We start from the raw sequence: 15230 nt of genomic DNA on the forward strand, positions 1-15230 counted from the left end.
AATTAGGGTTTAGGACCCTCGGCCACATCTGTAAGTTGGCTCCATTCTTTAGGCTTTGACATGTCAGCAGTTTGTTACACGCCGCACATCCCAATCAATTCATAATAAGGTTGAATGGTCTGTCAATCATGTTTTTTGTGGATATTAGAGTCAAAGGACTCTAGTACTACTTGTATTCAAACACATAACGCTAAAATAGCATTATTTGGGTGTTTTTTAAGCCTCCTGTTCCGTGCCGTTCCCGTTCCCCCGTTCCGTAGGGAGGCCCATAGCCGTTCCCGTTCCACGTTCCGAGTAACTATGGTTTTCAGTTTAGCCCTTAGCTTCGCAGATCCTCCCCATTCCGTTGCAGATCCTTGCCGCATTGGCCAAGCAGAACCCATATCAGCCTAGCGTTTTGCATTTTCAGCCAGATCAGCCTAGCATTTTTGCATTTTAGCCCAAGTGCGACGCAGCGGTTGTAGATCCAAGCCGCAGCGCCGCCACATTAGCAGATCCCCAGCAGAGCATCTAGCGTTTTCAGTTTTTTAGCCTTGACGTCGTCGTCATCGATACCATCATTGTCGTCGACATTGTCATCATCATTGCAATCCCTATCTTGACGATGACACCTTCGTCGCCATCATCGCAGATCCCGAACTTGACGACGACACCATCGTCGTCGTCAACATAGTCATCATCAAGTACCACATCATCTAGACCACTGTACCAGATTTGTGCAATCTATAGCATAGACCTCTCTAGCCATAGAGAGGGGGGCCCTTGGAGGAGGGTTTGAGAACCGTCTGGTGTCGTATCTTTCTCTCTCTCTCTCATTCACAGTAGCATTCACTTTTACTATCATTGCATGCACTCTCTCTCTAAGAACGGAAGGCTCTCCCTTTCGTAAATAAAAGGAACCCTTGAGTACATTTCGGAGCACTCATCCCGAGCACTATCAACAATTCACTTCTGCTGCATCTTACATTGGTATCAGAGCTCTTTGGTAGTCTTCTGTATCACTCAAGGAAAGAACCCCATAAATTTTTTTGCTTGTTGCGGTCGCACGTAACCCAAGTCCACTTGGGCGTGTCGATTCCTAATCGTGATTTTGAAGAGTGGCAGGTAACCCAAGAAAGAAGGGCTTGTCCAGCCTCCCCTTGTTCCTCTTTTCACTCATTGAGAGCGGACCGTGCACTTAGCGGCCAACCAAGTGACTGAGGTGGGAAAAAGCAACTTTGGTGTGAGTGCAAGGGCGCCAAGGGGTACGCTCACATGAAAGAGTCGAGCTCAGGTAAGAGAAAAGCCTTCTCAAACACCGATTGCAAGCTAAGAACCCAAGTCCCTCAAGAACCCACATACCCAAGATCTCAGTGTATGGTCATCACCCGAAGCGGAATGGATACTTTGCGTGAAGGTGATGAGAGTGGAGTTGGAGAAGAAGAAGTTTCTACACCAGGAGGATTGTTCCCCGATCCTCCTCTGTACCTATCTACGCCACAGATTGCACCAAATCCTATGGAGGCTTTGGTCACGTGGATGATGGACATGATGCTACAACAAGAGGTGCAACGCGCCACCATGGATCCAACCGCGAAGAAAGAAGGGCAGCTATGGAGCTTGAGCGCGAGCAAAGATCAACGCATGGCGGCCGAAGAAAGAAAGGCAGCTACGGAACTTGAGCGCGAGCAAGCACGTAGAGCTCAACGCATAGCGGCCGACGACAGAAAGACGACTATAGAGCTTGATCACGAGCAAGCGCGCGAAGCTCTACGCATAGCAGCTGAAGAAAAGCGAGTGGCTATGGAATTAGAGCATGAGGCGCAGAGAGACAATGCATACAAGAGTTGGTCCTACAAGTACTTACCTTGAAATCCGAGCCACTCAAGGACGTAGGCAATTCATTAGGTAACACAGGTAGAGATGCAGATTCCAACAACCCAATCAGTGAGAAGTTGACGTTCAGTACGTATGACGGTAAGATGGTTGCTAATGTTATTCATTCTTCGTTGCATCAATTTAATGCTTACTTTGCGACAACTAAGAAAACATGCAATGGCAAAGTTTTGAGGACAGCCATATACCTTGCTGGTGATGCCATTAATTGCTATCAAGCGTGGCAAGAGTGTCACGTGCACATCTAACCCTATGTGTACATGGACAAGCTACTTCATGACATGGGTTGGGTTCAGTTCAGTTCAGTTAGCTTAGTTTAGGAAGTGTTATGGCACTTTTGTGAGTCTGTTCGCAGTCCGTGCATGTCCAACATTTAGAGTAGATGCATATCCTCTGGAGTCTGGTTGCACACAGCATGACCATCAGATTACAGTTAGAACCCATCAGGAGCATTTTTACAGTGCATAGACCTATTGTCCCTATTTTAGCCATTTTTCACTTATTATTAATAAGTGACTTTGTTGGGAAACTGGGTAGGGCCATTTTGACAAGCATGTATATAAGAAAAACTAGTGCTAGCACTTTCTGGTAGAAGAGGCAGCAGGGACCAAACATCTGGCAGAGCACCTTCTTAGCAAGACCCCCCCGGCATGATTACCTAGCGTTTTCAGTCAGAGAACAAGCCAACGTTTTCAGCTTTACAGATCAGCCCAGCATTTTGCATTTGCAACACCCTGGCGACAGCAAGACACAGAAATCAGCCCTAGAGTTTTTGCAGCAGGTCACCTAGCGTTTTTGCATTTGCAGAGCATTCTAGCGTTTTGCATATTTCCGGTGACAGATTCAGCCATAGCCTCAGCGTTTTCAGTTTTCAGCACATAGACACCGCAGTAGAACCCCCAAACCTCGCAGATCTCACCTTCCCGCAGCAGATCCTCGCCGCACGGTCAGATCCACCGAAGTTTGCAGATTCAGCCCAGAAAACGCAGATTTCAGCATCTGCGTTTTCAGCGCGTCATCGTTGCATCGTCGTCATCATCGACATAGAGTCAGAATTCAGCAGATAAAGATTTGCAGATTTCAGCCCGTCTCGTCATCATCCTCATCATCGTCGACATCATCGGCAAGTCCAAAGCATTGTAGAGATTTGTGCAATCAATAGTAGACCAGTCTCGCAATAGAGAGTGGGGCCTCCGGAGGAGGGCTTGACAACATTCAGGTGTCGTATTCTTCTCTCTCTATCTCTCAGTCTCAGTACCTTCATTCACAGTGTTTATCCACTTTGTTTGTGATCACTTGCAACACTATCTCATTAAAGGAACGGAAGGCTCTCCCTTCCGTAACTAAAAGGAACCTTGAGCACAGTTCGGAGCACTCATCTTGAGCAAAGTTCCACATTCACTTCCCCTGCACCTTACAAAGAGGCACAGTTGGCCGCGCACCTAGAGGAAGCTGAGAAAGGCGTGCCCGTTTCTTTCAGTTGGGTCAACTTCCAAGACAAGCTCAAGGCAAGGTTCATGCCACCTCAGTATTTAGCGCGGTTGAAAGAAGATTGGCGCAATCTCAAGCAGAATGGTATGCCAGTTATGTTTTTTTCTAACCGTGTTTTGCAGCTCGGCACCCAATTACGCAAATCGGATGAAGAGCGCAAAGAGGCATTCCTTTTTGGGTTGGACGAGTATATCAAGTTTGATGTCGAAGTCCTCGAACCAAGATATCTCAACAAGGTGGTAGCGGTTGCTCTCACAGGAAATGAAGCACAATAAAGGTAAGCCCAAGGAGAATAAGTCTTCTCACAGTACCACTCAGAATTCTCAGAACCTGCAGAATGGTAAGAACGGTAAGAACAACGGTAATTCTTCTAATCAATCTTTCTCTATTTCTCAAGCACAAAATTCTCACAATGAACCTAAGGGAAAAGGAAAAGCTAAAAGTGAAGAAAACCCTAAGTTGACGCTTGATGAAAAATCTGGTCAAGGAATTTTAGGAGGTTGGTTAATTCTTGAAGAACGAGCCGAATATGCACGAAACCACCTACATGTCTCTGACACACACATTGATGAGTCTCTCTTTAAATGTTATGGTCATGTGAAGGGTCAGCGTTTTGTCATATTATTTGATTCAGGCAGTATGCATGATGTGATTAGTGACTCTCTTGTAGAAAGAGCCCGCTTGGAGGTTAGCCAAATAACTCCTCTCGAGGTGTCGGGCTTCGCTCCCGGTATGGACTTGTTAGGTGCAGCAGAAGTGAGTGTTGATAGTGCTAAGGATGAGTGCTCCGAACTGTGCTTAAGGGTTCCTTTTACTTACGGAAGGGAGAGCCTTCTGTTCTTCTTAGTGAGAGAGTGCAAGTGCAATGATCACAAACAAAGTGAATGCTACTGTGAATGAGTGTTGAGAAAGGTTAGATGTGCACGTGACGGGACTCTCTCATTACACGAGAGTGCCCTAATGTGTTATTCATTGTTCAACAAGCTTCCTTCCATAGAAGATTTGCTGTGTTTCCTCTCTCAGAATGTGATATGATTTTGGACATTCAATGGTTTCGTGAACATAACCCTCTCATTGATTGGGCACACAATATGCTCACTCTAAATGCCAAAACTGACTCTCCCATAATCATTCGTGGTGAGGAGGGTCTTCATTCTTTACCTCTCATTTCTCATGTGCAGACGAAGCTTGAAAAGAAACATAAAAAAGAGACTCTCTCAGTCCTTTCTTCTCCAAAGCACGACACACATTTTTTGCTTGATAGAGATGTGATTGTTCGCAATGATGATGGTTTGAATGATGATGTTTCTAGTCAAGCTAACCTCATTGCAGATACGATCAGTCACGCAGGACCGATCTTGGCTCTTGAGTCGAGGTCCAAAGAACCCACTCAGGAAGTATTGTGTGTTCGCATGATTAATCAGCACGCATTGTTCGAGTTTCTCATTCGCGACGGTTTCTTGTATTTTCGTCACCGTCTCTATGTGTTCCCTTTTCACAGGCATGCCGTATTGTACGATGCACATGATTCACTCACGGATGAGCACGGATGCATGCGGATCACTCTCGAAAAGAAAAAAAGTTTGCACTCAAGGAATTCACATTGTTTCTCGATTGTCCGTTTTGTCAATCACTTTTACATGTTTCTTCCTTGGCATGACAAAGTCTTAGAAAGAGCACGAGCAAGATTGTCCATCAAGCATCCGCATTTCCGTTGTGATTTGCCACAGTTGATAGGTTTAGGTCAAAAAGTCAAGTTTCGATCCCACGTTTTGTGTGTGTTTGGTGAACGGTTTGACACTCCGTCACTTTGTTCATCTGCATTGCATGCACAGTCATTAAGGGAGAATAGTATTTTTCTAGTTACTCTACATGGAGTGGGTATGTTTATGGTTTTGTGTTGAAAATGGTTTCAGGAATTTTCCTCCTCGGAGATTCTTAAGGAAGGTGGACCCATGACCATAGACGCAGTTGCACTATTGGACCCGCATCATATCATTTTGTGTCGCTTTCGGCGCGGACAACCCACGCATCAGAGTGGACCGACAAAGAGTTCTTCGCAGGTTTCCAGGAGTTGTTGGCACACTCTCGCGACGGCATATAGCTCGGTACCAGTACCTCACTTTAAAAAGAAGAGTATGTCACGTGCACATTTAACCCTATGTGCATGTGGACAAGCTATCTCAAGTCTAGGGTTCAGGTTAGCCTACGAAGTGTTCTGGTACCCGTGTGAGCCTGTGCGCAAGCCGTGCATGTCCAAGCACTTAGAATAGTTGCATACCCTCTGATTGCACAGCATGATCATTAGCACCACATTCAATACCCATCATGAGCATTTTTCAAAGCATAGAACCTTTTTTCCCAATGTACACATTTTTCACTTATTTATCAATAAGTGACTTTTGTTGAAAAGTAAGTAGGACAATTTGCTAAAGATCTATAAAAGAAACCCATCGGGCACTCAGTAGAGGCAGAAGACGCAGGGAGAGAGAGAAAGGGCAAGCACTGTAGCAGACCGGCAGGCACCCTTAGGCTCCCTAGCATTTTCTCAACAGTTCAGCCCAACGTTTTCAGCATCAGCAAATCAGAGTTTTCAGTTCAGCCCTTGCTTTGCGGATCCTCCCCATTCCATTGCAGATCCTCGCCGCATTGGCCAAGCAGAACCCAAATCAGCCTAGCGTTTTTAGTTCCAGCCAGATCAGCCTAGCGTTTTTGCATTTCAGCCCAAAAGCGACGCGGCGGTTGCAGATCCAAGCCGCGGCGCCGCCACAGTAGCAGATCCCCAGCAGAGCATCTAGCGTTTTCAGTTTTCAGCCTTGACGTCGTCATCGTCATTGCAGTCCCTATCTTGACGACGACACCTTCGTCATCGTCATCGCAGATCCCTATCTTGACGACGACACCTTCGTCGCCATCATCGCAGATCCCAAACTTGACGACTACACCATCGTCGTCATTGTCATAGTCTCCATTGTCGTCGTCAACATCGTCGTCGACATAGTCATCATCAAGTATTACAACATCTAGACCACTATACCAAATTTGTGCAATCTATAGCATAGACCTCTCTCGCCATAGAGAGGGGGGGCCTTGGAGTAGGGTTTGAAAACCGTTTGGTGTCGTATCTTTCTCTCTCTCTCTCTCTCATTCTCACCATTCTCATTCACAGTAGCATTCACTTTGTTTGTAATCATTGCACTTGCACACTCTCTCTAAGAAGAACGGAAGGCTCTCCCTTCCATAAATAAAAGGAACCCTTGAGCACAATCGGAGCACTCATCAAGAGCACTATCAGCAATTCACTTCGATGCACCTTACATCCCCACTCCCACAATCATCAACATGACCTTAGAAGAAGAGTAGCAAAGGAAGACTAGAGCTTTACATGTACGAGTAACCGGTCTAAAAGATCGTAACGATGTGGAGGGGGGAGTCTAGGAACTTCTTTGCATGATGGGTAGTGAGGCTACTCACACAAAGGCATGGAGGGTGGGGAAGAAGAGCGAAGGAAACGGGGAGACCTCAAAGGAGAGAGCATTGATCATTCATTTCCCCTCCATGGAAGCGGAGGACTTCTTGAAGAAGAGTCGTACACTAAAGAAAACGGGGATATTTCTTGAGGATGACCTCACACTCTCACAACTTGTCCATATGAACAAAGTTATGCTTGAGATAAGGACAACTCGAGAAAAAGGAAAATTGGCCTTCTATAGAGATGGAAGAGTGATTATTATGGAGAGGCTGAAACCGGCCTGTAGGGCGGTAGGCGTAGGTTTTCACCCGAAACTGTACTTTAGACACAGAAACTTTGCAAATAAAAACCTATAATGGGAATTGATACCTCAAACGCACACGGCTTGGAAGCTAGAGCACTACCAAGCACACGCCGACCCACAAAGACTGGCGCCCCTCTCGGTATTTCTTTATTGTATTCAAAGAGGGAATAAAACCTGTGATTTCCTACAAGCTGCCTCGCATAATCCGGGCTGAAAATGACCTAATCTGGCCCGATTTCGGTAGCATAACAATAGTAGGACGCTTCACAAACAGTATCCCCACGCAAAAAGTAACTTTACCGACGCAAACGGACACTTTGCAAAACCTGGTGAGAATCTGCAGCACGCTGAATTCTCTGTTTTCTGTCCTGAAAATACGCCAGATCACTTGCACAACGGTCCCCTCGCGTCCCCACACCTCCTAGGGGTATTAGGGACCGTTTAGGGCCGTAACCCTAAACCTGCAAAAATACACAGCAGGCTGTATTTTCCTGTCTTGGGCTCCGTTTCGCGAGCCGGTCGCATCTGTAGTAAGTCCTTGAGCTCCTGCACCTATAGGGCTACTTGCCCTTTGAATCGGACGAGATTTCTCGCGTGAAATCTCTCCGAATTCACCCTATACCTGCGGGGGATTAGCAACTAGCTAATCCAATACCTGTGCAAGAGGCTCTTGCCTTGGCAATCGCGCACGAACCCACACAACTGAACATACAGATGAATAGCCCTCGAATGGGGCATCACGTTTCTGTATGCAAAAGGGGATAAAGGTGTGGAGAGCAGAATCATCGCGCTACATAGTGCAAGGGAGAAGGCAAGCTTTGCATTAAAGCTTCATCACCTGCATCAACTACTCACACACACACTGTAGAGCTCACAATGTGTAAAATCAGCCTCCTCTCTCTTTTTGGGCGCCCCCTCTTCATGCTGGGCTGGGAAATTCCACCTGGAGCCGCCATGTGTCCACTTTGCCCCTAATGAGTTTATTTCCTAGTACCCACCGACTTATAAGTGTAGTAGGGGGCCTAAATGACTTTGAACTGAGCCTAGACACCCTTTTATTGTTCGGATTCCAATGTTGGTCAGCCCGACCAACTCGTGGCGACAAGACCTTCCCATCTGCGGGTGAAACTCTCGACCGTCGGCCGTTTCATACTGGCCATACAATGTCCAACCATTTGCAACTTCAAAAAGAGGGTCCCAAAAATTAAATAAAAATCATTGGAAAGAAACCAACAACTAAGGTTAGCAGTTGCCACGTCCATATATAAATGCCATTGATGATCTTGTGTTGTTAGCACGCTTTTATCATCGCATGTACCCGCAAGAAAGGTCATAATACATAGATACAAATGACTTAATGAGACCTTCATACTTTTGTCATTTCCATCTATGATAGAAGTGAGCATAATACCTTTAACACTTGAAGAAAGATGCACACTTCTATTGCACTGATTCCATATGTACATTTGATGTGCTAGCTCCATCATTACCCCTCCTTTGAACACGTTGGGTTGGAGCATACGTAGACTGACTCTAACAGTTCATGCACTTCCATCCACTTTGCATCCATAGGTGGATAGTTTTTGAACTTCACCAAATAATGTTTTGCAGCCTGTCCCTTAACTTTTCTTTCTTTATGTGCCAAAATCTACTCGGGTACCAAGATCTCATCAAGTTCATCAACTTCTGGCTGATCTTCCTGTGGCATATCTTCTGGCACATCACCCACAAAGGGTCTTAGAAGACTCACGTGAGACGCATTAAGAATCTTCCAAGTATCAGGCAATTTTAGTCTATAAGCAACATCGCTGATCTTATCAAGCACTTGAAAAGGCCCATAGTAATGCATGTTGAGCTTCGGAAACAACCTTTCCTTGCCCTTCATCTTCTTTAACCTTGCCTTTTCAAACTGTAAAAATATCTAATCACCAAGTGATAACAGTAATTCACGACGGTGACGATCAGTAGCCCTTTTCTGCTTTGCTCGATTCTTCTCCAAGGCAACTTTGATTTTCTTATACATTTCATCCATGTTCTCAACATATCGATCTGCCTCAAAGATCTTGTCCTTTGAATGCAAAATGGGAGGAACCTTTTTGCCACCTTCAACAATCTCAAAGGTGCCTTGCCTATAGACAAATGTATTGTATTGTTGTACGCATACTCAAGCATAGGCAAATACTGTTCCCACTTGCCCTTATTATCTGACACATAACATTTCAGCAGATCCAAATGTCACGAGTCTGTGGCAACTAACTTTACTTGTTGATTATTTCCTTTTGGGGGAATTTTATTTGACTTGTTTTAAGGCACCCCTCTGGAAATGCCAATGCCCGAGTTGCATGGTGTGAGGCGGACAATGAGAGTCTAGGCCGGACGGCCAGTGAGCACTAAAGTTGGACAAATGGATTAAGGTTAGCCACTGTGGAGCTACGAGTGTAAATCACCTGATAGCTAGCCGACATTGCATTTTTAGATGTGGTTCCAGTGGTAATTGATGGTCAGACGACCCGTGTGAGTGCCATGGAAGCATCTCCTAAAATTTAGGAAACTGCTATTTTGGACCACAAATAGCGTTCGTGTCATTAGCTCTAGAATGACAAGGGGAACATTTTATTGCTCTGCTGCCAAGTTGACCAAAGTCGAAAACTGGGTGAGGTATCACTCTCTGAGCATTTCTGCAACACTGGGAGAGATGGGGTGAGGCTACAAGTGAAAGGGGGCGCACATTTCAGCAGGGAGGTGGATTGCAACAGGTACAAGAGCTATGGAATGCTTGCTTACCCTCTTATGTACAGTGCGGTGCCAAGAGTGATGCCATGCACGCTACGCACTGCTCTCTCTCTCCCCTACGAGCAGTTATGTTATGCCCCTCAAGTGGGCTTCTCATTTGACCAATGTATAGCTGTGTGGATTTATGCTTCTGTGCCGAGGCAAGAGCCTCTCTGAATAGGAATGGGTGTAGCTAACTGCTACACCAAAGCAAGCATCGGTGAGGGTGATAACCTCATCACACAGGTGCGTTTCGACACTGCGTACTAGCTGAATTTGAACTGTTTTGCAGCCGTCTTGATGCCGGGAGCATTGGGAACAGTGCCCCACTGTTAGACAACAATTTGGGGGCTGTTTAGGGCTGAAAACAGAGAGAAAACCAGCAATTACAGCGTGCTGTAATTATTGTTTTTGCGCAGGAAACAGGGGGTCTATGCTATTGGAAACGAGTCAGAGCTTGGAAAACTATCCAGGGCAAGCTTTGGGGCCGTTATGCTGCCAAAATTTTGCCTGCACACGTGCCATCTTGCTGGATACACGTAAAGGTCTCAAGGACTCTGGTTTTTGTAGTCTATTCCTCATTCCTGAAAGATAATAAAGAAATACCGAAAGGGGTGCCAACTTTTGGGGCCTACAGGTGTCACTGTCTGCTTGGGAGCATTCTAGCTTCTTGGCCGTGCTTTTGTCTTGAAGTGTAATTCCAGTCTCAGTTACAAGCTCCTTTTAAGTCATTGCTTTGTGTCATAAAGTCAAGTGTTAAGAATCGGGTGAAAGCTAACGTCGACCGCCCCACGGGTTGGTTTCACAAAACAGTAGAATTAGCCTCTTCTGATTGTCCATCAGTTTGTGGATGAAACGAAGAGTCGAAGACCAGAACTTGAGCGTAGTGCCCATGTTCTCAAATAATCCTCTCTAAAACAAACTCGTCATGCGAGGGTCACGGTCACTGACAATCGATTGTGGCATACCATGGTACTTAAACACATTATACATGAACAACCGTCCCATCTGGTCAGATTTTATCAGGAATAAAATGGGCCTGCTTGCTGAACCTGCAAATAATGGTCCATATACCATCATTCCCTGTCGGCGTTTTTGGAAGATCAAAGATAAAATCCATAGCAATGCTTTCCCATGCCTTATCCGGAATCGGCAGTGGCTGTAATAATCTTGGTGCCTTTTGCCTGTCAAACTTGACCTTTTGGCAAATCATGCATGCTCGCACAAAGGCATCCACATCTCTCCTCAAAGTAGGCCAATAAAAGAATGTCTCTACCGCTTTAACTGTCGCATCAATTCCACGATGCCCTGCATACGGTGGGACATGACTTTCTACCATGACCTTATGTCGCAATGGCCTAGCGACACAAAGTCTGCCATGCATCATCATAAAACCGTCTCTGAGGAGGTAGTGCTCATGGCGTTGCCCATCTTGCAATTGTTCAAAGATCCTTGCAAAATCTTCATCAGTAGTATATTGATCCATCATGTCATCAAGCTCATGATGATAAGGACTTGACACAGCTGAAATTTGTGGCTTTCTTGATAATGATTGGCCACAACATTCTTCTTGCCTTCCACATGCATAATATGGAAGTGGAACATAGAAAGAATGTTTGCCCATCGCATATGCTTTTCGCATAGCTTTGACAGTGTCAAGAAGTATCGCAAGGTCTGATGGTCTATCTGGACAACAAAATCAGCACCTAACAAGTACTGCTTCCAACTAGAGAGCGCATGAATGACGGCGAATAGCTCTTTCTCGGAGACTTGCATAGTCTTTTCTGGCCCTTGCAAGATTCTTCTCTCGTAAGCTACTACCGACCATCTTGCATTAGCATTGCTCCGAGGCTATTGCCACACGCGTCACAGTGGACCACAAATGACTTCATGAGATCTGGTAAAACAATCAAGGGATCTGAAGTCAACTTTTCCTTTAAGAGAGTGAAAGCTGAAATATCTCTTTGGGTCCATCTGAAAGTGACCTCTTTCTTTTGCAAAGTGTGAAGAGGTGAAGCTATCTCTGTAAAATTCCTGATAAACCTTCTATAGTCTGAGCACAATCCCAAGAAGCTTCGGACATCGTGCACAATCTTTAAGTCTGGCCATGTCTTAATAGCTTCAACCTTTGCGGGATCCATTCGGACACTATCCTTCGACACTATGTGGCCAAGAAAGTGGATCTCTTCCAAGAAGAATTCACTTTTCTTAGGATTGACAAGTAACCTGTTTTGACTGCGCAGCTCTTTGAACACAATGGTCAAGTGACGCCTATGCTCCTCTTCATTCTTCGAATAGACTATCATGTCATCAAAGAATGTGCCAACAAACTTTTGATGCGCGCGGGAAATCCGGTCCATCATCCTATTGAACGTAGCAGGAGCATTTGTAAGACCAAATGGCATCACTAAAAACTCATAGAGACCAAATGTCGTTCTAAACGCAGTCTTGTGCACATCCTTTGGCCTTGTACGAATCTGATGGTGACCACTCTTGAGGTCTATCCTGCTGAAAATTGCAGCACCTTCTAAACGCTCAAGAATATCATCAATCCTTGGGATAGGATACCTGTTCTTGATGGTATTCTTATTCAACGCACGGTAGTCAATACACATGCGCCAAGAGCCATCCTTCTTCTGCATTGGGAGCACTTGGGAGCAAAAGTGAAGAACTAGGCTGGATCAGCCTCTTCTCTAAAAGCTCCTCAACTTGGCCCATAATCTCTGTCTGTTGAGCCGCACTAACCCTGAAGGGAGGTCTGTTTGGTGGGCTACATCCTCTGTTGCAGGAAACGTTTCCTACTTGGAAACGTCGGGGGTAGAATGAGTCTCTACTATCTAAAATGAAAATTTCTCGATGAAATGTAAATTATTGAGACTTACTGAATATGACAAATTTTACACTTTGAAGACCAGCATGGCTGAGTCTTTGAACAAATAGAAAGCAACAACTTACAACACCCAAACTTTAGAGGCTAGTAGGACAAAGAGGACACTAGTGATTAATCAATTTAATTGATGACACAACAATTACAATGGGAACATATCATCATCCTCAAAAGAACCATCCAATGAATCCCCATCCAATACATCCCATGCCTTGCTTGGACCTGAAGAATAAGAAGGTTGTTTGCGTGAAATGAGCCTTAGATTGCTGTGTACATAGACCAAATCATCTGCCTTGCTGTGCCCTCGGCGGTTACGCTTCAAAGAATGTACGAAGCCATAAGTGGACCAATTCCTTACGCATGCTGAAGCGCTTGAAACTTGAGACAAGACACGAATTGCAAGCCTTTGCAAATTTAGAGCTCCTGTGCCATAGTTCTCCCACCATGCAATAGGAGAAAGCTTTTGCATGCCACCAAAAGCTGAGGTGTCTTCAAATTATCCTTGAAGCCCGATGTAGTCTGACAATTGTGCCTTTAATGTTGTCTTCTCTGCCTCATCCCTGCCCACCCTATCCAATGTCTTTCTCCACCCTTTCATGACCTCCTTATTTTTGTATGGCTTCTTTGAAAATAATAATGGGTTTAGAAGAAAGGCTATGGCATGAAGAGGAGAATGAAGCATGTCCCAGCGCTCTTGTGCAAGCTCACGAATCTCCTCATACATGGTGGCCCCATTTGTGTCTTCTTTCAAAATCTCCTTGATTTGCTCTAGCATCTGATCAATGGCCTCATACACCACACCCATGATGGGTTCATCCCTGTCAACCACACGAAGCATTCCCATGACCAGCCACAAAGCCTTGACATATTTCTCTACATTAACCCAAAAGTCACCTGATAGCACCCGTTTCTCAATGATATCAGCTTGCTCATTTTGTTTCTTCCACTGATCCCACTCCTCACTAGTGACTAGCTGCTTCAAGGGGCTCTTTACCCTCACCAACTGATGCAACATCATGAAGTTTGAAGCGAATCGAGTGTCAGCAGGCCTAACAAGCTTCAACTTAGAAAACTTACTAAACATAGCCCTGGTTGCATCGTGGTTGGAGATGAATTGCTGGACCTCCTTCCCTTCATTGATAGCTTTGTCCATCCACCCTATAAGAGCCAAGTCCTTCAGCAAAAGATTCAAGCAGTGAGTGGCACATGGCGTCCAAAATATGTGTGGAAATACTTCCTCCACTAGGTGTCCAGCAAGCTTGCAATTGGCAGCATTGTCGGTAATTACCTGCACAACATTTTGCTCACCCACCTCTCTAATTATGGCCAGAAGTGCAGCAGCTATAAAGTCTCCTATCTTCGAGCTGCCTGAAGTATCAATAGACCTCTTGAAGACCACACCTCCTGCACTCGAGACCATAAAGTTTATCAAGGGCCTCTTTGCTGCGTCTGTCCACCCATCTGAGACTATGGAGCATCCAAAATGTTCCCAGCTGGACTCTATACCTGACAGTTGATGACAAATTCTCGCCTTTTCCTTGTCTAGGAGCGTTGTGCGAATCTTTTCATAGTTAGGAGCCTTGTATCCCTTACCAAATGAAGCAATTGCACTCACCATGTCTTGAAAGTAAGGAGATCTTGCAAGAACAAATGGCAAACCACATGCATAAAAGCATCGACCAATTGCCTCATCTACTTCCTCTTGAGATGCATTCTTGAACATACCTTCCACAGAAGGTTGTGTAGCCCGTTCTTGTTGAACGAGTCGTTGGTTGTCTTTTGCTTCTTGGCGGCGCTATCATGGTCTTCTTTAGTCAAGCTTGCTCGCTCTTCGGCTGAGATCTTGCAACACAGTTGGATCCCCTGGTTTCTGATGCCAAGAAGATGAGCCCGTACACGTGGATAAGAGCCAGCAAAATGTAGCTTGCAAAAGGAGCACAACCATTTCTTGCCGCCTCCCTTCGCAAATGATGCATTCGCAGCCAGATACTTCCACAACGGTTCAGGAGGTTGAGATGATTTAGGCTTGAATGGCGTGAAGAGGGGGACTGCTGATGAAGAAGGTGAGGAAAACATGGCTGCACTTGTGCAATCAAGAAGGGAGAGGATATCTACGAATAGCTCGTTTGTAGGATTTCTCCAATGCGAGTTGCTTGGTGCAAAGCCAAGGGGGGGTAGGAGTCAGCTTAACACATCGACAGTGTGCAACTCTATGACGTATGGCATCTTCAAGGGAGAGCAAATATTTGGGTTTTAGAGGGCACTTGCAGGGCTAAAAAATAACACTTCTAGGCACACAATTCAAACAGAAGCAAACAGGTTGGGGTGCAAAATTGGAGCAAGGGCATGATGTGTCCTCCTCTGTGGGCATGAGAAGAGGCACATACCTCTTTCTCTCTGGGCAGGTGATTTATACATCTACATCTCTC

At 45.4% G+C, this 15230-nt stretch overlaps 1 protein-coding gene and 1 pseudogene across 3 annotated transcripts in view; both read right to left on the reverse strand.

Moving 5' to 3' along the window:
• Positions 1-15230, reverse strand: part of HEME1 (Uroporphyrinogen decarboxylase) — a 53283-nt gene that overhangs the window by 26803 nt on the left and 11250 nt on the right. The window lies entirely within an intron of this gene.
• Positions 12334-14531, reverse strand: LOC147441682 (uncharacterized; annotated as a pseudogene).

The sequence above is a fragment of the Adiantum capillus-veneris genome, chromosome 15, assembly GCF_014529385.1.
Source record: "Adiantum capillus-veneris isolate H3 chromosome 15, ASM1452938v2, whole genome shotgun sequence".
Classification (NCBI taxonomy): Eukaryota; Viridiplantae; Streptophyta; class Polypodiopsida; order Polypodiales; family Pteridaceae; genus Adiantum; species Adiantum capillus-veneris.